We start from the raw sequence: 27,300 nt of genomic DNA, 5'->3' as shown, positions 1-27,300 counted from the left end.
CCCTGGTCAGTAAAATCTTCCTCGTAGGAGCCAGGTGTTCTGTGACAGTCTCCTGGATCATCATCCAAGCCAGTCCTACTATTTTAATGAGAGCTGAAAGAGCAATATTACAAAGAGATAAAGGTGGAGGTGGAGTCACCATTCATATTGAAAGATTTTTTTAATTCCTGTGATTTTTTCAAAGAAGGTAAATCAGGAGATGTGAGTGAACTTCTTGTTAACCAGACTCAAAATTCAGCATTAGAATAATTTTATTCAGTCTGACCAAAGTATTGGAAAAAGCAGGATCCTATTTTATTTACCACAAAACAGTATCTACGACAAAAAGAATGCAATAATATCTTTATTAAAATGCGATTGTAACACACAGAAACAGGAAACTAAGTGAAGCCAGAAAATTAAAAAAAACATTCTTTTTGTTTTTATATGTCACTTTGAAAAACTCGCTTAAATTCCTTTTCCTAAAACATTTTTCATTTGATGCTTCCCACAAGCTTATTTTTATCTTTAAAAACAGAGAGGCTTTCGACCACTTAAGCAACATGGATTACACTGACCTGATCATGCTAAGGATTCTTTTAGGCACGTTGGCCTGAAAACAAGAATTCTGTTTTGTCACAGATTTTAGATTTTGAAATATGTTTCTATTCTGATGGAGAAAGAAACTAAGGCAAACCTGGCAAAAACTTTTTTCAGGGGTTGGGAGAAGGGAGACAGGGAGAGTGGGAGGCAGGAGAAAAAGAGAGAGGCCCAGAGAAGAACTGCCAACAACTCAGTCCGTAAGCTCTCATCTGGCATAAGAAAAACTGAGACTCATGTTCTTGTTCTGAATCAGGCAAATTGCCCTGAGCGCTGGCCTATTTGGGTTTGGCATGCCTACCTTAAAATTAAATCCTGAGCCCAAGAAGCCTGTTCAACAAAAGTTTTGTCACTTCAGAGTAAGAGGCAGACCAAAACTATCTGCTGCCAGAATTTCTGTTTGGGGGCTAATCTTTGTTTAAAGCTGTGTCGAAAATCATGTTGTTAGTTTTAAACCCTAAGAATAACATATATATATATTTTTTTTTTCACATGAGGGATGGGTAGGGAGCAGGCCAGAAGGAGGCATTCAGACTTTAGGATTCTAACTTGATACTTCTTCAATAGAGAGATTTACTTAATAGCAACTGTACACATTCTCTTTAGGGCAGCGTGGAGAAACAGACATCTTTTGTGAGAAATGTCTATTTTGCACTCTGAAGTGCTTGTTTCTCACCACAGAGTCCAAATGGCTAGTTCAGATGCAAGCATCTACCTGTCAGGCACTGAAACCTGGTGAGCTGAATCCCATTCCTAATTACTCTTTATACCCTGCATAGTTAACGATGATAAATAGGCTCTTCTGGAGAGCAGTTTAAAAGGAAAACCTAATTTAGATACCTTGGAAGGCCCTTTTGCAGGAGCATAGGTCTCTACAGATAATACAGATAACCCAGGAAGACTTGGCTCCTAAGTTAAATGTAGACTTTCAGTAGTTTAAAGTTAGATATCTAAAGCAAAGAATATAAAACTCTGCCCACAGTCGAACAATATACTTAACTAGTCATTGATGATATTACTTCCACTGGCTCCCCAAAGCATCAGGACTATCTGAGATCCTTTTAGCTACATGATTAAGAATGATGCTAAAGGCAGAAGGTGAATTCTTTCAGTGTCTGCAGTAACATTTTAGCAACTTCTACGGTTCACCTAAAATAATCCTCCAAGAAACTGACTTAGCAATCCAGCACCTCCAAGAGGTGTATAAGTACTGCATTAATTTTACAAGTGGCTATTCAGAGGGAGAGAGAAACCAACCAAGTGGTTTATTTCAATGCATAGTTGAGGGCAAAGCCAGGTCTGAAACCCATATCTCCTGACACCCAGTACTTTGTTTCTACCATACAACTATCCTTTCACTGTATATTACTTTAGTGCATACATAGCTCTGCTCCCAGCTGGAGTTGAAGCTGCAATGAAATGTGTGCTTGTTATAGGCAGAATGTAAAGCAGTGCCTGTCACTAAAGCTGCACAAACTTTTCTGTGAGATGCCTTTCAGCTCCCTGTAACTCTGCTTTACTTTTTTCCATCTGAAATAGGCTGCTTCTTCTCAGTCCAGGTAGTAGCCCAGAATGATTTTTTTTCCTAGTAAATACAACCTTCAAAAATAAGGGATGATGAAAAATTGTGTATTTTGCACTATTAAAGAAGCTTTCTACTGTATTTTAAACACCTCTGGACTACAGGAGGTGGGTGGTAGAAACTTTAAATGCCAGAGGAAGTTCAGAGACATGTCTTTGGAAAACTAGTGTAGACTGAATCATATGTCAAAGCTTTAAGGACATATTTAATGCAGTTTCCACAAGTGCAGTAGATTTACAGAGCTGTTTTTAGAAGATAACAATCAGTCATACTGGGAAATTTACAACATTGCAGAGTGGTTTCTCTATAATCAAGCTATAGTCAAGTAATTATCTTCTTTTCTTGTAGAAAATATGCAAGTACATGGAAACAGAAGAGACCCTGTTCTCCCAGATGAGTCAGAGGTGTCACTACAGAGTGGAGGATGCAGCAAGAGGGGCGCCATGAGGAAGGAATAGCCTTGGGGAAACTACTGTTTGGCAAATGTCTGAGCTTTGCTGTGGGATGGCAGTGCTAGGAGTCAGCAGAAGGCAGAAGTGGTAATGCTGTATTTTCACTAACATCTCTCTCTCTGCTTCCACACATAGTTGGCTAATCGAAGCACTGGGTCTTTTGCACAACACAGTGTCCAGCACAGCACAAATGCAGTTGCAGCTATTTTATCACCATCTCAGTGCTGATTCATACAGTCATTTCCATCACTGTTGCCTTTCTCCAGCTTATTATTGTCCAACATTTGTTCAGGAAATATAGGTACACTGTGGAATTGGTGCTTTCCTCTACCACTGATCAAATGCACACAGTCCAATAAAAGCGGTGTGAATCTTACTCCATGAAGCATTTGCCTGGAAAACAACAGTTTAAAAAAGTGATTGTAGGGCTGCTTCTAAGGCTTTGTTACATGAGCCCATACTTCTCGTTCCACATGCTCACGTACTGCTTGCTTGCCAGACAGACAAAGCTGAACTGAGCACTGTCCTGTAGAGCGTTGTCCCCTGATAACGTCTGCTAGGCTTAGCTCTTTTACATTCATTGCAGAGATAACATGATATATAGTGAGTTAAACCATAATGCACGCAAGAGGCTAATTGCCATAATAATTAGGACACTGGAGTGTAATCTGAGAGAGCTGGACACGTTTTGAGCCCTTGGCACTTGCTCCCTATATTGTACAGAGAAAGTGACTTAATCTTTTCTTTCGTCTGTGAAATGTGGAGAATACTTTCCTGCCTCAAACTGGGAGTTGAGGAGGAGTACATTTTTCTGAAGATGTGCTCAAATACTGTTGCAGCAAGCATCAGAGGGGTGCCAACGAAGAAGATTCCTCAGTGCAGACTTCAGCTAGCATGGAGTAAATGAGGCATAAGATTAAACTGGAGGATAACAAATCAAAAACAACAAAAAAAAATTCACCACTGCCTCACTCACAAAGCACTGCTCATCTTGCCCTTTGATGAATACAATTATTCTGCAGGAAATAGAGGCTCACACAATAAAATGGGATTGCAATGCACTTGTGCAAGGGAGCATGTAATGACCTGGCCCTTTAAGTAAGGGCTTCCTGTTTCTTTTATTTTCCTCAGAAATATTTGTTTGTGTTCTTGTTTCTCTCTAATACTTAACTGGAAATGTTGAGATTTTTGGCCAGCATCAAAACCTGAAAATGAGCCAAAGCTTAGCTTCTAATGCGCAAGGAAATACAGTAGAGGATGAACTCAGGACAGATAAGAGAAAGTACAAGTCTGCACATTGACCCTAAGCCTGTCTTAGACACAGATACTCCATATCAGGAGCAATTGCAATGCTCAAACCCATGTGACATTCTTCCACATGAAGAACACTCAGATTCCCATGTTCTCTCTCGCTGGTTCTTCAAGTTCATTATCAATACTTTTCATAACTATCTTAAAGAAATAAAACCTTAACTATGATTTCATCCTAATTATTCACAATTAGGGGCAATATTTATCCTGAGATGGAATCACATGGGCATAGGTACTCCAGTATAGGCTTTCATGTCATGTGTATCTTCCATGGCTGAGTGCTGAGCCTTCTCATCTAATGGAGGGTAACTTTATCAAAGCAAGATGTAAGCATATCTTTTAGGTAGTCCCTGGAAAGAGAAATAGGGCCCTAACAATAGAGATACTGTTAGGAAGGAGAAAAATGAAACCCAAAAGCTGAGAGGGTTTTTAGGAAGATTTGAGTAAACATCACAGTTGATTTATTAACTGAAGCTGTGCCCTTTTAAGGCACACAAAGTTGTACAAAAATGTAGGCTGTTCAAGAGAAAATTAGAATTGTAACAGTATAAACATTAGGAATTATCAAAATGTAATTGGTTCACGGTCCTGTTGACTTATCAAAAACAGAGACTTGGGACAAACTGTGTTACTTCATCCTTTTACCCTCTCTGGTCATGCCTACAACTCAGATGAGCAGTGCTTTTGGTCTCAGCCTGTTAAGGGTTTGGCAGTTTTACCCATTTGTCTTCAAAACAATGGCCATTTCCAGATAAGACTCTGTGTGGTTCTTTGATTGTAGTATATACACCTTCAGATGGAGATGTTTTCTTAAAATGGTTACTTCATACCACTTATAACCTAATTTTGCTCTACATAAAAGCCTACATACCTCAGCTATGGAGAAATGAGGCCAAATACAGCATTCTTCCCACGCACATATTCAATGGTATCAATGATAGTTTTATACACACAGTTGAATCAAGAGCCTGATATGGGCTTAGACATGAGTACAAAGCACGCGGCCAATTGTACTACAGCTTAAACATTTGCTCCGAGCTTCACTGGCAATGTGGAATACAGTACAGTACCAGCTAGGAAAGATAAGGTTTAGAGGTCATATTACAAGTTTTTTTTGTTTGTTCCCCCCCCCCCCCAAATTGATGGAGCAATCAATGAGGGTAAACTGCTTTATAGAGTTATTTACTTCTTGTCTCTGTCTGCAGACTGCCAGTTTCTGTGTGCTTAGTCTGCCAGTCAATATTGATTTTTTTTTTTAATTCGATGACTTTATTAAAATTCTCATAATATTTTTGTTTTGTTACCTTTATTTTCATTCTTTAATCATGATTCTTGCTCTAGCATGACTTTCATATCTGTGCAGGGCTGCAGAGAGCTCTGGACCATTTTTGTTCAAAAACATTTTGACCAAAGGCAGACTTCTAAAACAAAACAAAACAATCAGGCTCAGTTTATTCTTTGATTACAATTTTCTCATAAATATAAGAACACTAGACATTACCTTCTTCTCTCTTCTATACTCTTCTAGGTTAAAGCTGGAAAGGTGAAAGAAGAAAGTGGGTGCAAAAACATAAAAGAGACAATAACATTAAAAAATCAACCAGTTATGCAAAATAGTTACAGATATATGATTCAAAATTCTCAGTGAAAACAACATTCTTGAATTAGCCCTGCTTTTCCTGTAGTGCAGAAAAAAAAGGCTTAGTGCCAGGTTATACTTGTACTTGAATTCAGTTCAAGATATTACCCAGAAATCCAAACCAAGTATAATTATTGATAGTCTCAGCATGTGTAGTGGAAGACAGCTGAGTGATAATAGTTTTGTGTATATTATGGTATCTCAGCAAGTATTATGGTACCTCATCAAGCATTATATGTACTTGTGCATCATGCTACTTATCTCTAGCATGTCCAAAAACCATCTTGAGTGCTTTAGGATGTGAGGCATAATGTGTGCATTTCCTCTTCAAAGAGCATGCTTTCTTCATTAACATGGAGAGGAGTTGCACATGCATAGAGAAGGAGAGCAGTGATCTGAGCCAGGTGGAACTACAAGATTTTACAGATTAACACTTACTATACTGTATCATTCACATTAGCTGTAGCCAGAAGACTGCATTTCTCAGAGGTGAACTGGACAAGTGAGGACAAAGCACCACAAGTCAGTATTAAACATAATAGCTTCAAAGCATTAAAACCTTTGTATGTTAATCAATTAATTGATCTATGCTGGTAATTTGACACATTCATCTGCAGTGAGAGACATGAGTAAAGATTTGATTCAAAACCTTATTTATCCGTGTGCACTGAAACACTGGAGATAACTTGGGATGTGCAATCCTGCCTTGGGGCTATCACTCCAAATGCCTAAACAGCCCAATTAGTGGATCAAGGATATGCATGTGCATGACAAAATTCAGGTCTGCATGTTTCAGATCATATCTCCAGAGTTTTCAGTATCTACCATTGCGGTGGTTATTGGATACACAAATTGCAAGCATGTCACTGAAAATGTAAAGCCTTACTGCAGGAAGATAGCAAATAAGTAGAGCCAAATAAGCCAAAAAAGTACAAATGCACTGCAAATCCACTGCCAATATTGATATGGCAGATGTACGGTTTTGGAGATGAGCAAGTGGTCTCTTGCAGCTTGAAAAAATAGAGAGCTGTAATCAATATTTATCCTATCTTTCAAGAAATATTACAGTGGTTACAAAGAATGTGTTGGAAGAGTATGAATCTGAGGCATAACAAGTTTTAAGGTAGGGATACCTAAGTTTAATTTGCTATGCTACTGCTGATAGAAGAGTCCACCAACACCTTTCAGAAAAGGCCGGGCATATTGGCCTTGTGACAAGCTTTCTGGAGCTGATGTATAACTCCTGTTTTTCCATTCTTATATCACACCCAGTCACCTCTTTCCCACAAGCAATAGCCCTCCACAATATGCTCTTCCTGTACCCTCCGACCTTACACCACAAAGTGTTCAAGTATCTTCTTCCATTGGGAAGAACATGCAGATCCAGTATCTATCCTCCAATGCCCACAAGTTCCTGCAGCAAGTGCTGTGAACAGAGTAGGCTGAGGAGACAGGATAACAAAATACTGCCACTACCTCATTGGTATTAGCCACTTACCAGCTGACAGGGGTAGCTGCTTACCAGCAGGACCAACTAAGGTGCAGGATAAACCCATGTATGAAGATGCAGCAGGGAGATGGTACCTGACATTGTAGCTGGGAAGGGATATGAATGTAGTTGGTTTAAGGGATATGGATGAGATCAATATACAGGCAACTGCTTGTTCTGGTCTCAGCAATGACCAGATATCCTCAGGAAGTAGCTCCTCTCAAGTTTCTCCTCTTACTTTCTCCTCTTACACCTCTGCTCCTTGTTCACTAAAAATATATAACATCTCTGTCCCTTTTCCTTATGCTGCCAGTATAATGAATAGAATCAATATGAAGCTTTCCCATTTTGGCCAAAGCCAAAGAAGCATTAGTACAGGTGACAAAGGCAATAGCTGCTAGTAGATCAGTGGGAGCAGATTCTTATGTTCCTATTTTGCTATCCTTATACATGAGGGAATGTAAATTGCAGTCTTTGGACCAATAACTTCCCAAGAGCTTATACTGATTAAAAAGTTCACAACAAAGAGAAGTCCAGAAGTCTGTAAACATTTATGTCTGAATCAAAGCCACAGAAAGATGAGTATGGAAACAAACAGTAATAGAGCAAAACAAAACAAAAAAAGAACAAAACATGTATAATGGCCAGCAAGTGAGACAGGCTTAATTCCATACTGGATGCAACCCCACTACAAGGATTTTGCAATAGGAAAAGGTGATGCAACGGAAGAATTCTGGAGAGCAACATGAAAAAAGGAAAGGTCTTGCTTTCTGCACAGACAGAAGGCTATAGTTTGTGTCTCTTCTGCCTGTTCTGTATGGATAGGGATCATCCTCTCACAAATCACAGATCTCTGTAAAGTACAAACAAAACAGGGCTACCAGTGCTGTGAGTTAGTAAACACAAGGGCTGTTTTCTGTGTTTTGCTGCAGGAATAGGACTGTCTATGCTTCATCTGATACAAATAAACCAATTTTAGAAGTAGTTCAGTGGCATGAAAGAGGACAGCAGAAAAATTAATGTTGGCCTTGCGCAGATCGTCCTCATACAAACATTCAGCTGCCGCTGCAGCTTGCTCTCCTCTGCCACTGAGAGAAGAGACTGAAAGGGATGCAGCTTGCTCAAGTCGCTGTACCTTTCATTGCCATCACCTTCAAAGTCTGTAATGTTGTACTTTATCTGTGTATAAAGCTAAAAATGGTCATAGCTAACTTTAAATATTCCAGGAAAGGACAGAACACAGCACTGTTACCCTGAGGCAGATACTTGCATAGGACATTTAGGTCTGCTAATGGCTTAAGATGTTCAGAAATAGGCAGAAAAATCTCTTGGTTTTGTGTAAGCAGCTGTTTTTTTTTCCTAACAGAAAAACTGTCATAATTCTTCCACATCAGCTAGGTCTGGATAAAACATATCTAAGGAGGTATATTCAAAAGTCTTCCACTGATTTCTGGGACATGGTTTATGTGACAGGAGATTTCTGTAAAAAATAATAATGCTAACATTTACAGGATGTATAAAGGAAGGAAAAATAAAATACCCTTTAGGACAAAAAAAATTATCTTAGCAATAATAAAAAACTAAATGTCCCTTGTGACTGACTCAAGGTAGTGCACTCTAATCATGCACCCTGCATATACCATTTTATTGTTATATATACCTGTACATACACAAAACATAATTTGTATATTCCTCACAGTTTTAAATAGAAGCACATGTTAAAATGTGATAGATGCTGACTTTTTCTCAGACATTTGTGAATAATGGAGCAGCACTAATCAGCTTAGTGCAAAAGGATGTATTTTAAAAGCTGTTATGGATCTTAAATTGTGATTAGAAAAGAATTCCCATCCCCTGTGTCTTTATTAGTCATGGCAGGCTGAGACTCTCACACTGTGTACAAGCCTGTATTGTAGAGAGATTTCCTTCAACAGAAATGGAAGATTAATGAGAAAAAAAAAGAAAGAGGATCTATTCTTCCTTGTTAAAAAATATGCACCATATAGAAAAGTTTTTTCTTAGACACCACCCTTGATCTTGCATCCTACGCCCTATTCTTCACTCACTCTCTTGTGGCTATTTTCAGAGAAGTAACTATGGTGGTCTAAAACTTCTGCGAGAAGAGAATTATGCATCCAGAGCAACCATAAACCCTAAAGCCATTCCCTGGAATGCACTGAAAGTCGAGGAGCCAAGGGATGTGTGTGCAGGAAGATTGATAGGCTAAGGAAAGGAGGACTGGATGAAAACATTATATCAAAACCAGGGCGGAAGAAGAGGAAACTGAACAGATGTGTGGGCACTCCTTTTCACCGACCAGAGCAGGCAATAATGCAGAGACAGGGGAGAGAAAGGCTGCAAACTCCTATCCTCACCTCTTCCTAAAAAGAAGCTGAAGGATATCTGACAAATGCCCCTTTATGCCTAAAGGAACAAAGCATCCTTCACTGTGAGCTAAATGGTATAGAGACAGGCCCCAAAACAAGGCTGGTTGAAGACAAGTTAGTGTTTGGACATGTATAATTAAATGCTATATGGATACTAGTCACATCATGTCTCAAAGTCATTTGATATTATGCTGTCCAATTACCCCTTTTTTACCTGGAGGCCCCTTGAGTCTGATCTTATCATTCAGCAAATCTCCCGATTTGTACTTCTTTTACAGTCCATTTCTTCCCCCTCATGGCTTCTTTTCTGAAATGGGAGAGGAGAGAGGAGTTAAAAAAAACATATCTGGAAAATGCATTCACTTATCTAACAAATCTGAGAAGGAAGCATTCAAGAAGGGGGGCTGACTGAAAAGTGAGGATTGTCTTTTATGAATCACAGGTCAAATTTCATGCAGAACAGACAGATGGAGGCTTCATCTTCACTGTGGTTATGTTTCATGGCAGTGAATGAAGAGAAAAAAAATGTTCAGACTGGCTTGGAAAGCCCAGTCACTCTCTCCCAGGAAAAGGATCACTGAGAAAGGGACAGTATGACAAAATGAATGCCTGTCCTTCATGAGTGTTAGGGGCTTAAAGGCAGGATATCCATGTCAAAGATCTCAGTTCAACAATGGAGTCCTTCAACTACTACTAAGCCACCCTTATGTAAGGGATAGAAAGCACAACACTCCTGAAACTTCCCACTACATCTGCCACTTGTCCTTCCTGACCTGCACCCATGCTCATGACTGTGCATTTTATCAGAGTAAGGAAGGTGGGAGAAGTTAAGACCAAACAGTTGGTTTGATTACTTCCAGGTGCAAAGATGTTCAGCCAAGAATCGAAAGAACTGAGCATACAGAACAACATAGCAGAGTTGTTCTATTTCCCCATTGCACATCAGTCTTGTTTCGTTCCCATCTCCAGGAAGGCCCAAAAGATCATTGGATCTCAGGTCAGAGATGAACCTTTATCCATGGGAGCAAGGTGTTCAGAAACAGGAAGAAAGAAACCAACCTACTCAAGCTTAGAAAAGGCTATGCATGAGCATTTTAGATCTTTTTATTCTATCTCAAAAGCTAAAATTACAGGAGTAGAATAACAAAGTGGCCCTTCTTGGACAATCAAGAAGACAATATGCCGTAGTCAGTTCAAAATGACATCTCAGGCTTGGTTTTTCTTTAAGCTCTGTCCCTGTAGTTCTTGCATCTGTAAATTGTATCTTCTCTTTTCACTTCACTCCCCTTGGATTGCTAGCTGCTTACATGCAGCATACAACATTATTGATAGAAAAATGGAACATTCACTGGTCAAAAATTAAGTATCTGGGGCATCATCTCCTGAAAACCCCCAAGTATTTACTGCCCTTAGCATTATGTTCAGCAGGAAAGAATCATCCAATTAAACAACGCTAAACAATGCTGCTAAAGAATGAGCTGTCCATGCAATGCTTCTCCTTAACTTTTTATTGACTAGAATGGAATTCCTTATCTTTCCTTCCCCCTTCCTCATCACCAAGCACGTCTTCTTAGGAGCCAAGTTGCTCAATCCAGCAAACTCACACCATCCATAACACCTCTTCTTTCCATCACACGTAAACATTAATCTTCTAATCACTTAGGGTAATTTTTAGATGTTCCTATAGATTTTGAGGGTGACAAAATAAACTTACTCTCGGAACTTATTCATATGCACACTTAAATCCTCCTAGCTTTTTCCTTTCATATGCTGATTTTATATGCTGGATTTACAACCATTTCATATTAGCTCTCCCACTACCATCATATATTACCATGCACATACTCAAGCAGACTGGATTCAGAGCAACTGTGTAATTGTTTGTGGGTATCACTGATGGAGTCAGATTTGGAATCACGGACTTAATACTAGTTGGGGCAGGAAGCTACACAGTGATTTCCGTGGAAGATATATTTTCTATGGTGTAAATTTGCTTCTTTAGAATTAAAAGACAGACATATAACTGAAAGGCAAATGCAGATTTTGCATTCGTTTCAGGAATGCCCTCAAAGTGCAGCTTGAGCCTTCCTGAGTAATTGGAAGATAATAGTCTTGTACTGTCTGCTGAAGAACTGATGACTATCGGACTTATTAGGATGATTATTATCTTTGCTTCCAGAGTTACTGTACTAAGTAAACTGGTCTATTTTTGATGAGGAAGAGGTAAAGGATAAAGAGAGAATGTTAGGAAGAGTAAAATAAGATTTTTTCACTGACAAATTATTCACTGTTCATGATTCTATTTAAACAGCAGTAATGATAACCTTCTGCAAGATCTAATTGAAAATGAAAGGTCTTTACGTTAACAGTTAGTATGAGAGGTTTTCTTGGTAGAACCAAAATAATGAATATTATTATGCTGCCCAATAAGATATCTATAGGTACTGATCAAATGATATAAACTGTATTGAGCTAAGTCATAATACATGTGGATAGAAAGAGCAAGCCAAGCTTTTAAACACCACTCTCTTCAGCTGAGGCTACTCTGTCCTTAGGTTTATAGATGGTTTGTAAGTCTAATCTGTGAGTAACTATGGCTACCAAGCAAGTGGAATTTCATGAACAGTAAATTTGCGTTATTGTATAGGAAAAAAATCATGAGATCTGATTTACCCCACTGTGAATCCAATACAAGAAAGAAATACAGGAGCTGGTTTTAAATTACATGCGACTAGAATAAAAAAATTATTAGCAGGGATGTTGCCTGTATCAGCAATACCTCCAACGTAGTGGTGGCTGCTATCATTCTTATAAGTTAGTGTCTGGAAATCTTTCCTTTACAAACCTGTTTTTCAGATGCATATAACCCTGCTGTTAAACTAAATCAGAGCCTGTAATAGATTTAACACATTTTCATTTATAAGAAACATATTCTCTGAGTTTTATGCAATTCAGTATGGGAATAGGAAATGCCACAGAGTGTTACTGGTTTAGAAATACAATTTTCACATCAGTAATTAACACACTCTGACTACTTTTGAAGTGAAGCTTCCAAGGTCCCCACTCCTAAGAGTTCTATCACACCTGAACATCACATCGACTGATCTCAAGCAAAAGTAGGAAGACAGCCCGGGAAGAAGAATAAGGGTGACACAGGATTATGAAATTTAATTTTATTGAAAATCTTTCTGAATGTTATGGACACATCTTGCTCTTTGTGCATCTAAGCTGAAGAAGCTTAGATGCACTGAATCTCAATTCTATTTGCTTTTGAAAACTTAATTCAGAACCCAAACACGCAGCATCCAAAACAGCATGTCTAATGACCAGTAGGTCAAAACACTGAATCCCCATGAAGGTAGAGGAATTTTACCTTTGTATCCATGACTAAACTTTGTATCCATCACTGGCATCCCTATCAAAGAGTGATGATCTATTATCATCACCCCAGGAGATCAGTAGAAATATATCATGGCTTTGGCTAATAGCCTTGTATAGAAAACATTTGTTATTTTCACCTTACGGAGAAGTTCCATGATACGTTAATTCATTCTTCTTTATTACCATCTTGTCACTCCACATTTCCCAGCCTACCCACAAACTTATCTTGCAGTCATCTTGCACACTGCAAGGAAAATATCCCATGCATTATTCCCAATTGCTAATTCTCCTCAAGAAACCCTGGAGTCACCAGAGGCAGGAGTCTTTTGGGATCTGGCCACAACTGGGTCAGTTTTACCAAGCTTACTTCAGGAATTGTGCGAGCAGGATAGTAAAGGGACACTTAAACACAGGCAAGTAACTAACCAAATACATTCCATTTACTTGCATGTATGAGTAGCCAGAAGCTTTAGCGAATGATTTTAACTGTTTTCCAGACAATTCAGAAGCACTGAGAAGCACCACTCATGGCTGTACTACTGTTAAAAATATTGAGCCTCTAAACCCAGTTTTTTCACTTCTTGCTTAAGTTAGTTAAGTAGGGATACTTCAATGAATAAGGTGTGGATCTGATTACGTTTGTCCAATTGACTCCAAGAACCTGTGAAAGGAAATTCATTTCATGGCATGTGGCATCGTGTCAGTAAAGTGAAAGGTATTTTTAACTGGAGCATAACAAAGTCAAAGACGCAGCCGGTGATATGCTTTTTGCTGATTCAAGAGGAATGTCACAAGCTCTGAAATGCTGAAGTCCTGAGATAAAAAAAAAAAAAAATAGTGGTTCAAAACCATAATTTGTAATGGCAAGAGACAGAGCAGGGCCTGAAAGTTAGTTGTTGAAGCTACAGTATATGCAGAATTTCCTTTTATTACACCTATTTTCAGGCTAAACTTTGCAAGGCTATTAACGTCTCAGTACTTGAATCACTCAGTGCTGGCTAGAAAGACAGATCTGTTGCCTCTTCTCAGAAAGCTATTCATTTGATCTTCTAACTCTGGCTCCTTACCCCTTGTGTGCTACCTTTTCTTCATACTCTCTTTAATAACTGTCCAAAGCTCTAAGTGATCTAAAAAAAAATTGGAGTTGTGTAGGAATTTTCAGAAAAAAAACACTCCCCTTTCTCCTGTAGTAAGTGCAGATTGGATCGGAGAGAGACAACGGTTAGCTCAGATACCTGCTCCACAGATTAATAAAGTGTTCAGCTGTAGTGATAACTGTACTCTATGGACACTTACTTGTCAATGAAAAAAGAGGACCAGGAATTAAGCACACATTAAAATATCATTCTATTCCTTACAGACTGCAAAAAGAAGCAATGTATGTCTCTACTCATTTGCAGCAAGGAGAGGTTAGTTTTATCGGATGTGTACATCACCAGCTTATTACTACAAATAGCCAGAAAAATATGTATTTTCTTTTACACAAACATATTGTAAAAATCACTATGAAAAACCCTACTACATTCTGGTTCTTAAATCCTACTTAATAACACCTGAGCAAGCAAGATACTGTCATTGAACTACTACTTTCTCCTGACTACCTTCATATGCATTCCATGTGCTACTAAAGTCAACACATTTTATTTGTTTTCATCCGTAGACAGAAGACTGAAGAATTCATAACTTCAGTTCTAAAGATTTGTGCTCAGAGAGGAATAATCAAGGAAACAAAAAGGAGAAAAAGTCTTAAAAAGAATGCTTTCGACAGAACCTTTTCAGAAAGATTCCAGCAAAGCATTTTTCTTCCTAGGTGGCCATATAGGTTTCCATGAATCAATGCATACATACCTATATATGTGTGTGTGTACACACATACACACATACATATATTTTTCCCTGTGAAATACCCTGTTACCTTGTTGACAGAGAACTTGGATTAGAAAGGTGGATGACATTGAAAAATGATCTGAAGTGAATTCCACTTGACTGACGGTTTCCCAGAATTTTTGCTCATTCTAAATCTGCTTGCTCAGGTATTTTGGGGGTTTGCAGGATTGTATTCTGGAACAACCTTGCCAGGAAGATAAACTGAAAATTTCCAAAGTCTGTGCCACAGATCTATGACTAGGGGAAAGCTGTTTGGCAGTTTTAGTCTTCTAGGCTTTTATTCTGTAGTTGGGGAAATGTCTCTCTTCCCCACTACCCACAGAGCTTCCTTTCTTCAGCACTGTAAGAGTCTCCTTGAGTTAGGGCTGCAGTGAAACCTGTAAATCTCAGACATTCTAGCAAAATTTTTAGAGGATTTTCCTTCCATCAGAAACTTAAGCACCTTTGTTCATATCTGGAATAAAACTTATCCTGAAATAGTAAAATTTCCCATAGAACAAAAATTTAAATCTTGGGAACTTCTAGGTGCATTAATACATCTGATTTCTACCGGTGATTATGGCTGGGGAATAGTTAATATATAGTAAAATCTTCTTCCTTTAATGTTACAAAAATCAAATTAACATTTTTTTCTACTTTACTGTAGTACAGCTACAGTTCTACCCATTAGAAAGACAAAATTGCAGACTGTTGATATGGTGACCAAAGGATACATGAAATGGAACTTGGAAAACATGCCTCCAGCTTCCTTTAAAATTGTTTATTATTGTGTGTGTTTTATCCTTTAAGGTGAAATACTTGTTGTTAATTTTTCAGAGCTGGAAGATTAGTTCCCCGGCAGTGAAGTAATCACTGTTTTTGCTGTGTTATTGAAATGTAGATCAATAATGACTTTATCTCATCAGCAGTGTGACATATCATCAGTTATTCTGTCTTCATAGATTTGCAATTTTGTCACTAGTAGTAAGTGGATCAGACAACAACATTTTGCTACATTCTAAATTAAGCTTTTTTGTAGCTATTCAAGGTAAGAACACATGCTCCTGTGTTATAAACTACTTGAAAAAATGAAAATTTCAACTTCTTTTCTCAGATAGGGATGATTTTGTGATGGGTAGGTACAGACCAGCATATCACAATCTGTTCCATCTGTCGGCTGAGTCACAATACTATCACTTCATGTCTTAGTCCTTTCAGCATTATATTCTGGTATATCTTGCCAAAATTCTCCTGGTTTTTGAATTCAGCAGTTGTTCAAACCCATGCAAAGATAAATTAAAGAGAAAAATAGCAAGTCAGTTTAAGATAAAGTGAAACTGCATTTGGCAACCTTGCTAGTGCATTTGCTTGCAAAGATCACACTCAGTCTTTTATGGTACTCCATATCTACAGCCTAAAGGAATATTTAGTTTTATCTTTGGATGTGCCTTCTTTAGGCAATAAATACAAAACAGGAACTTTTTGAAGTTAACATTTACCTCATTATATTTATTGCTAGCGGTTGTTATCTATGCATCTTCAGCAAAGTTCCCCTTCCAGGCAAGATACATTTTTAAACAAAGTATCTGTTATTTCTATTATTTTTTTCCAATCATCCACCCCTCAGTTTAAAAGTTAGAGGAATCTGATATGAGTCCTTTCACCCATATAGAAAGGGAAATGAGGGAAAGAATGAGTCTGGAGATGCATTATTACAGCAGCTCTGGTTTTAATTAATTAACTAGCTTAACTAATTCTAATTCTAGAGCTTGCAACTAGCCTGAGTCCTCTTATCTTTGAGAGAAACCAAATGAATCCTAATTGTCTCCTTCAGTGTTGAGCTTAACCATCTGTTTAGTTAAAATTAAAATAGCTACAGATTCTATATAACATGGAAATCATCCTCCCTCCAGCACCATCATCTAAAATCTTTTGTGTTCCATGAAGTTCTGCAATGTTTTTCTCTAAAGGATGCATATGTGAGCTACATTTCCCTATAGCTGAATAAGGGGAACATTTGGAAGCTCATTCGTCCATCATTATACATCTGTTGCACAATATCAGCCAGAGCTTACAACTTTGCAATTGCTGAATGCAAACATGGCACAGGCCACCACTTGTGGGGTGAAAAATGGAATACACATGACACATCGCTCCAATATTGCCTTTTCTGGAAGCGACATGTGGGCGCATATTCAGCACGTCTTTCTGAGTTCACTTAAAAACATTCCATATGCTTCAGTCCTTCATTTAAATATTAATCCTAATTTCCACTGTTTCATCTCCTGAACATGACAATAAATATCAATTACCAAACGCAGCCATGAATATTTTTAAAAATATGCTTCATAAAATGAAACAGCTGTTGTAACTTTAAAGATAAGTCATTAATCTCTTGCCTCCAAAATAACAAGTCTCCCATTGTTGTTTAGCACATCTGATAAAGAAAAAAGTCAAGCACCAGGCCCAGGAGCTGGAATGTGTAAGCAATCTTCCTCCCATCTGTGAATGCATGCCATAGGTGGGTTGACCAAAGTCACAGAGGTGATTGACTTGCTACCTAAATTGCTCTCCTTCAGAAGCTGATGATTGTGGGCTGTAGACCTAAATGTTGAGAAAGTCCAGATTGGCTAATGGCAATTTCCTGCTGTGCCTTTGACACCGTTTGACTCTAAGTCAACAAAAGGTTCCTTCTATATGGTAGATGTCTACATTTTCATTTGACGATGCTAATTGAACACTTCCTCCTCAGAATTTGAACACTAACATAGAAGATGTAATTGTGTGTTGACTTCCAATAGTGAAGAGTTAATTATCATGCAATGGTTCAGGGCAGGATCAACTTTCATGAGCACAAAGCTGAAATAACCTTTTTCAACATTCATTTAACATTGATTTCAGAAAATAATGAGAGGCCATGCAATAGACTAGGGTGTTATTTTCTTTCAGGTCATGTTTGTTTGCTAGGAAAGGAAGGTTTAATTTGAGATGATCAGCTAAAACAGTGTCAGCTGTGTTTATTAGTAAATGATGCAGACATCTAGGCAATGACTCACAGATATTCTGACCAGACTGTTTCCATAGTACTAGTTGAAAATAAGAAACCCTTCGTTATAAAGGATCACAGAATGAAAAGAACAAGGAAAAATAGTCAAGGAATGAAGGTAACTGACAGCAGAAAACACAAGTAGCATATTCTTTTCATATGCAAATTAGTTTAGTGCTTAAAATAATACTAGTTTCAGTGTGTTGCTAGTGTTCGGTTATCTTCTCTGAACGTGTCTCCAACCCAAGCCTGCTACACCTCTTGACTAGCCAGTTTTCCCTCAACAGGGAACACTTGCTGTGCCAAACCATGTGGTGGTTTTATGATGCAAACAAATGAGAGCTGATGAGATCAGCAGCTCGTTTGAGGTTATGATTTAAGACAGTATGAATAGTGCTCTCCAGAGATGAATAGCTGATGTTCCACTCCATTGCACTATCAAAGGCTTAAAGTCTCTTAATGAGTAGCTGTGACTACAGTCAGTGGAAAATACATCCTCATCAAGCTAGAAGGTAGAATTCAAAGGATCAGCCTTTCCTCATACTCATCATAATTAATATTTCAAATAAAAGTTTAAGGACATCAGAATTCCTCCTTAGGGCTATTAAAGTTTGCAAGAATTGGCCATGATAGTGACCAAGTTCCTATGAGGACACAATGGATGTATGAAATGTCAGTTTTCTAAATCCTTGTTGAAAGAACTTCAGGCTTCATGCAAATTTTTTTCACACTGGGAGGATAATTTAAATTCATGTTTGCTGCTTTGGGGCAGTTTCTTTGTGTTCACTAAGCCACAGATGCGTTTTTTTGCTTTTTGGGTTTTTTTCCCTGGAAAAAAATGTTACTTCAGTAGGGCAAAAAATCCACCCTAAAACTAACTAAAAATGACTCTCCAAAATCCTTAGCAACAAGATGAAAACTGCTAATAACCTCATTCTGTATTCTCCCTTAAATTCCTGCAGCTTTACATAGATAAAAGCAAGTTATTATACATAAAAATGTCCCAAAGTCAGATTGCATCTCACCAGTGAAATCCCAACCATGTTAGATAGATTCGGCTGGGTGGGTCTCACAATGATTCACTACATAGTCAGTTTTGGTCACTCCAGAAGTACAGCCAGATTCAGCAACAAGTTATTAAGAACATGATCTGTATGTGTTAACTGTAAATTTTGGCATCTCTAGAACAAATGCTTCCTTACAACTCATTGGTTAGGGTAACCTGGAACATGGTTTCTTTAGATTAAAAATCTTTTCTGCCTGATGTGTGTGTGGGGGAACTCGGATTGAGGAGGAGAGGAACTCTATAATCTAACAGCTTGTACAGTCAGATCCTAATTTCTTGCTGTCTTGAACACTTAAATATTTCAAAGAGTAGACCAAGTTCCACAGCAGATATCAAGATTAAAAAATCATAGCCCAGAGAGCAGAATATTCTGAAGCTAAAACAGGTGGTGAGAAAAAAATATCTTAAATCCTTTGTTCTGTTTCAGGCATTAAGTACTTGAACTGGGATGTTTCAAATTCTAGATAACTCTGGGCTATTCAGCAAAAGAGCATGTTGTAGCAGCTTCTCTCTTCATTCTGTGAATCAGCCTTTTGCCTATGTTTCTAATAACCAAGGGGAAAAATTAATAGAAAAAATTGCTTTAAGAAAATTCAGTTTCAGGTCATTCTTTAAACATTTTTCATTCAGACACTGACATTTTTTAAAAAAGAAGAGAGAATTAAACAAAAGTGACAGTAACTGACAACACCAAGTACGAAAGGTATTTTGGACCCCCAGGAGGAACCGAAAACAAGGTAGGGACAAATGTAATAATTAAAGTTTCAGAAAAAGCTATAAAGCTAGGGTCTAGATTAATCAAGGCAAGAGATAACCCAGACTCAGGGTTGAGTAGCAGCAGAATGGCAGAGCCTTGAAGAAAGAGAGCAATATGATAGTATTGAAGAAGGAGATGATAGGATTTATTGGAAGACTGGAAGCATGGGAGGCAAAGAGGGGTCCAACTCAAAATACTTCAAGAATGCGAGCATGGAGAAGTGAAGCTGCCAGCAGGGTGGCAGAAGAGAAACCAAGAAGAACAGGTATTTATATTTCTTTACAAGCATTGAAGCCTGAATTGGCAATAGAGTATCAAAGAGGAGATATCAGAAATACAACTTCACAGTGATGATCTGATCTAGAATTGCGTAGAAGCAAAAGGACAAATATGAGTAGTGTGCTTTAACGGAGTCATTCATATCCTGAGGTCATTCGGAGATGTAGACAAAGCAAGAGAAAAAAACAACAGACTATATAGGATTTTGAGACATCTGTCAGTAGAAAAAAAAAGGCAAGGTTAGGAAACAGTAATCAGATTAGGTAGAAAGAGAAGATATAAACAAAAATAGGGCAAGGGGAAGGCTGAAGTGTGGATGTGTCAGAGACGGCAGTGAAGCAGGAAACAATTTGTTTATAAATCAGATAAAATAAATATGCATAATATTGCTTAGGCGGTTTGGCTAAAGCAGAAAGAAAGAAATTTAGTTTGGAATAAATCAGAGTCAGCTGAGAGAGAAAAAAATGTGATTGCTGAGATCAGATTCACAAAGTTTCAGAGCTGGTGATTTAATGTCAGGCTTTCAGGCTTAGCTTGCTGCGTCAGGTGTTGGGAGATGTAGCTAAAGCAGCAGGAATATTCTGATTGAAACATGAGAGTGCAGAGGTAGCCTAACCAGTGTGGACACATTATTAAAGGCAAAGCCAAGAGAAGAAGTGAACGGCCAGGCTGACACTTTCTTTGAGTGTTCAAAATATAAACCTCACTATTTCAGTATAGTCCAGGCTTGGTAGCCAAAGACAGGAAACGATACTACCTTTTAAGCACTCCAAGGGAAAGATTGATTTTCCTTTAACCATACTCACATGGACAATGTCAAAAAAATGCTCCTGTGCAGTTCTCCGCTATTTTCTTCATCAGGCACTTACTGGGAACTGGGTGGTATAACAGAATGGACAAAACAACTACTGTGTCTCTAGCTTGAAGAGAACTGTAACTTCGATTCCTTTAGTCACTTAAGATATTTCCTGGGAACCCGTGCTGTACAGTCAGCCTCGAGATGGCTGTGCTGACAACTCTGGATGTTTCCAATGTATACAACAGTAGGAGTTTTTTAAAGCCACAACCAGGATTTCTTTATTTAGTTGTGTTTACCTCTGCTGCTATGTTTTGGATTAGTTTGGATGTCAGTGTAATTTCATGCCCTAAACCTGCAATGTATTTAGTAGTGAAGTGAGGTAACAGCTGTGTTATATGGTTAACCAGAAATGTAAACTCATTACATTTCTGTTGATGTTAATGTTTTTGGACAGCACACTTTCCTTTGAAGAATGGGAATATCCATGAAACCTGCTTATTTCTTCCCTAAACATTGCCCCTATGCCCCCCTCCTCTCTGCATCCCCTTCTTTAGAAAAAGACTCCAAACATCTCCAGGCAGTGCCAAAGCTCTGAGCAACTTCATTTGGACCAAGATTTAAGCCTACACATCAACTCCTACATTAACACTAACTCCTTATCAAGCAAAGCATTAAAGTTCCTTTGCAGGTCTAAAATTCCATGTGGACTCTAAAGCAAACTGTCAGTTTAGGATTTCATCCAGTGAGATTTGACAGTGTTTTTCTCATTTACTTAGTAACAAGTGATCTAAAATTCCTAAGACTTAGAAATTTGGGCCAATTTCCATTCAGCACCTATTCAACACCCACTCGAGCACTTTCAATAGGTGAGAGTTTTGTTTTCCAACTCCTCCTCAGATAGCTTTCCAGAACTTATCCCTGGTCCTGGCGCATAAAAGGAGGTCTCTGTGATTATTACCAGTCAACTGATGGGTATCCCTCAATTGCTTCCTTTGAACTCCCCTCTGCCAACAAAATACTTGACAACTACTAGAAATCCTTGGTAAGCTGCAAGGATTGCTGTGGCAGTTGACCGAGCCTGCTGCAGGCCTTGCAATAACATTTAAACAGTGCTGACTGTTGCGAGCTGGAGGATGAGAGAAAGCAGGGAGGGAAGAATGAGGGGTGTTAGTGGAAGACAACCCTGAAAGCCAGACTTGTTTCTCTCAGGGCTTTGGGAGGGATGTGGTTGGGGTCCCTGGTGACTCAGGGAGAGGCTCTTTTCCCTCCTAATCAGTAATCCCTGTCCTGCTTACCCCTATCTTTCCCCAGGGAGCAGCGAGGAGCTTTGCTTTCCAGAGCTTGGGCAGAGAGGTCATGGCCTTCCCGGTGCCCCCGGCAATCTTCTGCTCTGCACAGCTGCCCCCTCAGCGTGCGCTGCCGGCCATAAAGTAACCGCAGCAAACTTCTTGTTATAGTTCCTGCAGCTCCGCCACAGTGGGAACCAGGGTTTAAGTGCTAAGGCAACGCCATAAACAAAGCTGCGATGCTTATTCATATATTCTATCATCCTTTAAGTTCCCTGGATATTTCTGATGCTGTATAAATAAATAGGGATTAGCTATCCAAGGAGTGTCGCGCTGTGCAGGAAAGAGTGTCAGAAATTGGCTTTAGCTGGCCAGTGTTCATTGCAACTGAACAGAGGTACTGCTGTTTGTTTTTAAATATTAGAGGAGACACTTTGACTATCATCTCACTAGATAAACATTTGGCCTTGTTTTGTACTGATAGAAGAGCTTCCCCGATGCAAAAGCAGATTATGCAGCTATACTCAAAGGCCCAGGAGGTGATAATGATTTAAAGTATCTGCCATAAACAATCACTTAGCCACAGCCAGGGGCAAGGGAGAAGAAAACATTAGCAAAGTGAGAAGTGTCAGATTCCATCCTGGCAGGGGGTGGGAAAGCGATAACATCCTCTAGGCCACAGTGTCTGCCCATAAACACCCCCTTTGAATTGGTCAAGCAAGCACAGAGTTGTGCTGTCCACCTTTGGCATGACTACAATAAATCAGAACTACAGAGAGATGCTTGACAGGCTTTTAAAGTTGAGGGGGAGCATTGCACTCAGGGAGAAAATGTTTTCCCCAAACTGTAAGATTCAGACTTTCCAGAAAAGATAAATGAACAAATCAATGAGCCCTTCTCAGAAGTCAGAATGAAAAATAAAAATCTCCAGCTTTTTTGAGTAACTGTAAATAAATACATGCTAAAGTTGAGACAGTGAAAATGTTCTGAAACTATCAGAAGTATGAATTACAGTGCTAGCTTTTCACCTTTAATTTTACTTAAAAGCTAAATTTCTGGCCCCAAAGTTTTTGTTCTAAAAGCTAGCATTTTTCACTTGGAGAATGTTAAAAGAAAATGTTCTGAGACCTATTTCTCCAAATACACATCTGGGTCAATTTGTGAAAAACTACGTTTTCCCTTTATAAGTTCTGTATTTGTAAGAAAAGACTAGAACAGTGCATTAAAAATCCTTGACCAGATTCATCGCCCCTCTGAGCACAGAGCTGCCGCCCTCAAGCCGTGCTTCTGTGGCATACTCCTCCAGGACCTACACACGACCCAAAGTTCTGCATGACCTATGAGGTCAGGTATGGACCTATGAGGTGAGGTATGGACATGCAATTGTGGCAGCTAATTCTGCTTTTAGGACAACAGCAGAAGGAGAGGTGTTATTTGACCTGCTTGCACAAAATTAGTCAAATTGTTCGGAAAAAATTAAAACAGGTAAAGTGACTGCCACAGTGAGTAAACCAGAGGCACAGGCTATATCAGTGTTTTGCCTCATATGGTTGCAGGATTTTTGATCATGTATTAAGATTTTTATAGATAGATTTATTGTCTCATGAAGCCACAGGCCAAGTCCTTTGAACCTTTACCTTCACAAATGTTTTTATGTGTAACTGTACTTTGGTCTCTCCCATGATTCATAACATTTGGCCTGGACTGAAACATAACTATGGGCTAGCCAAACTATTTGATTCATTAGCTGAGAATGAATTAAAAAATAGAATTGAATATATGTTCATTATACCATCTGATTATAGCTGAATATAGGGAAATATTCTGCAGCATTCAAACTTACTGTTTCAGGAGGATGAATGAGAAACAATGGACTTAGCACCACATTGAGATTCTTTCCCACTGAAGAGGGGAAAAACAGAGAACTCCCAAGTAAATGAATGAATGTCTGCCTTGATTATCAACACAAGAGAGCTAGAAGGGATTGTCACCTTCTGTGAAGGTACCTGTACATAGAGATTTCCCCAGGACTCATCACAGTATATTTAATAATTGCATGGCTATAAATTTCCTGTCTTGTCTTCTTTCCTGTCTTTCATTTGGCCGCAGGCCTAGAAGAGGAAACCAACAACTGCACCACACCTGTCCTAGTTATGCTTGAAAGTAGCTTTAGATGGTTTAGATACTGACAAGTGAGTTCCCCTCCCTGACTGACAAGATTTATAGAGAGAGGGCTAGGCCCAACAAAAGACTTCTTTGTCTGCAAGTTAAATACCAAAGTCCTTAGCTTTAGCTTCAAGGTCCTGCAGTGGAAATCAGAACTATGTCTTTAGTACAGTAGAAATTAAGCTTTCCAGCAGAAAGTCCGGGGAGAACAAATTACCTTAAAAAGCATTCAGTGTGCCAAGTGGGTCATTTATAAATACCTGATAGAAACTCAAGTATGAGGTTTCATCTGGAGAAGTTTGACACTTGATTAAAAGCTGCAAGCAATCACCTTTTACTTCTCGGCAGTTTAGCGCTCAAGACCTTTTCCTGTGGTAGGTGTCTACCATGTTAGTTCAAAGAACAGAGCATGGCTCTAACCCTGCCTATCTGGCAAACCGGTTACCTTTGAATATGAGAGTTAAAGGCAAACTTCCAAAAACTGTTGAGAAGGGGATGGTTCACAGAGAGAAAAGGATACTAGATCTCAAAAGGACCCACAACTCCAGTACAGTGTGCACTAGGCTGAAGGGTGTCACAGGATAATGTAACAAGAATAACCTCAGCAGTAGTATTGGATATATTTGCTCCTGTATTTAAGGTTTATGTTATCCAGCAGTTCCCACATCATCAAGAAGACCCTGTTGCTAGTCAGTTCACACACATGCAGCATGGAGGTCTCATGTGAACAGCCCAAGATTCACAGGTTGGCCACCCACCCATTGTGTGTAAGGAGTAGACAGGAGTGTTACTGTTAATAGGGTAAACACAGCTGTCCTGGGTGGTGGGATGGGTTTTGTCTGTGTGTTAAATACACTTTGAGAAGGAAGCCTTTCAGAAGAGACTGGTGGAAGAGTGCATAGCAGCAGGATGCTGCTTGGTTCTGGGAAGAAGCATCAAATTGTGAGGTTTGGATAGTTTAGGGTATGAGTGGCCTGCGTATGAGAATCTTTAAACAGTACAGCTAAGCTAAGGGGCTTTTAGATACTTCAAGTGCCTGAATCACTCTCTAAGCACCTTAACTCCCTTGTTAGATCAAGCTTTGAATTTGTATGAGCGTTATGGTAGAAAGCCCCATAGTGTTTGACATTTTCTGTTGTGGCATTAATACTGCCTTGGGGTCAACTGGAGCCATTGATGAATTGATTCCAGTTATCCCATCCTGTGACTGCATGAAGCACTGTTGAACCTCTGTTTCTATGTCCAGCAATACTTTAAAAGGTCGACACTTCAAAATAGCAGCATAATACTCTGTTCCTTAAAGTAGCAATTATTTAGCATCATGTAATTAAATAGCAAGCTCCTCCCTTTCCCTGGTCCTCTTTGTCTCTCTGCTTTCAATTTCACATTCAATTTCTTGTTTCAGAAAAGGCGTTGTCCAAAAATACCAGAGAAACTCATGCGAGGGTAGTCCAGTGAATTAAATACCAAATATTGTATTTTTCTTAGCAGAAGAAGAGAAATCAAATGAATTTTAAAATAATCCATGGTAAATATTCTTCAGGAAGCAGTTTATTCTGTCAGGTCACATGACAGTACAATCTACTCTCGTCTTCTGATAAAGTCACAGATTCATCTCCTTTAACATCAGCTATCTAAAGGTTAGGCATCTGGCCTCAGCTCATCATCTATGCTCTCCCTGCAGTCTGTGATGAAAGACAGATTTCTCCTTCATCCCTCTTATACATCTGTTGTTGGAGAAGATGAATTGCCCTTTGTAGGTGCTTGTATCTTTGTCAGCTACAGAGAGTACTGATTTGACTAGCTTAGACTCAGTGCATAATGCTTAGAGAGATGAAGTGAGGTGAGATGTACCCCATCTCTGCATATAGAATAAGATTTTCTAATTCTGTTGCTGTTCTGTCAACTTCATATAAACCACACTGAACATTTATGTTCTTCTCTGAATGCCCACTGAAAATATAGGGATAAGCACTCATCTTGCAAGTTGTTATTTACTGCAAGTGGACAATCCTGGTTCAAGCACGTTAACCCAAGCCTAGGGAACTCTGCCTTTCATCAGGTGCAGCTTTGGTAGGTTTCAGAATCTCTGCAAACTCACTGTTTTTTTGTCACTGACAGCAAATCGTATTATACTTAAAATGTAATGATAAAACAAACAAACAAAACCCCATAACCCCAAACAGAAACCCGACAAAGAAACCAAACAATCAATAACTGCCCAAATGAAAAGCAGACTGCAGAGGTTGTTTTAAGTTGTTAGTGTATTTTAAGATAATCCTCCAAAAAGGAGGCTGTTATTACCTGCTGTATTCTGTCAGCTCTCTCATACCTTTCTGTTCTTCTCTTTGATAAGAGGGCTGTGATTTTCATCTATCCCATTGTCCAGGAATCTGCCATTCAACTATGCATGGCACTACCCCTCAGGGACAGTCCCAAGCACCCCTTCCTGTGCTAAAGGGGAATTTGAGCTCTTATTTTAGTCAGAACTGCCTTGAGGGCCTGGAGAGCAGAAGAAAGAATTCAGAAATCTCCACGATTCCTTCCTTTAACACATGGACTTTTATGCCTGCCCAATAAGCAATGCAAATTACAAAATATGTAATCTATTCCAGCAATATAGACCAGATCCTCAGCAATGAATGTCATTTTCCCATGAGCCTGTATATTATTTCTTCAGAGTCTGCTGTTTTGCTACTTTAATAGCCTACTATAATTTAGATTTCAGTGATAAATACATTTTTAAAAGTTCCTATCTGCTGTCCTATATATATTTGTATATTTGTGTTAATTTTCACACACAAGTCATAAGTGTTGGTTTTGATCAGCTTCAGTGTTTGGATTTCATATTTAAATAATGTTTAAAGGTACTCTGCACTTTTAATGAACGAGGCACATATTTATTTTAGATGTTTAACTGCTGGCATCCAGCTTTGAATGCCTTGTTCAGAGGATCAAAGCCACTGAACTTGACAGATCTAGCGCGGTTCTTTATTGCTGGAGGTTTTATGCCATTACACAGTTTGTGTGCAGTACAAACCAAAACTATGTTGGTGGCAGGTAACAACACGTTCTTATAAAAAAGGATTAAGCAGAAACATCTCCAAGACTTCCAAATCTCTGTCAAATTGGACTGAATACCACAAATGGATTCAAAAGGTATTTTGGAGAAGGGGGCTATAGGTTTAGGTTTGTATAAAATAAGCTACAGAGAT

General features: G+C 38.8%; 1 long non-coding RNA gene across 1 annotated transcript; it reads right to left on the bottom strand.

The window, feature by feature from the left end:
• Positions 1-272: 272 nt before the first annotated feature.
• Positions 273-26,494, bottom strand: LOC135328113 (uncharacterized). Its single transcript, XR_010388852.1, has 4 exons — positions 26,390-26,494; positions 9,654-9,746; positions 5,229-5,345; positions 273-3,502 (listed from the first exon to the last, which is right to left on the bottom strand). It is a non-coding gene; the product is annotated as an uncharacterized LOC135328113 (long non-coding RNA).
• Positions 26,495-27,300: the final 806 nt, after the last annotated feature.

The sequence above is a fragment of the Dromaius novaehollandiae genome, chromosome 1 (genome assembly GCF_036370855.1).
Source record: "Dromaius novaehollandiae isolate bDroNov1 chromosome 1, bDroNov1.hap1, whole genome shotgun sequence".
In the NCBI taxonomy this organism is placed as follows: Eukaryota; Metazoa; Chordata; class Aves; order Casuariiformes; family Dromaiidae; genus Dromaius; species Dromaius novaehollandiae.
Note: the sequence above shows the minus strand (reverse complement) of the source record. Positions and strands in the feature narration are given on the sequence as shown.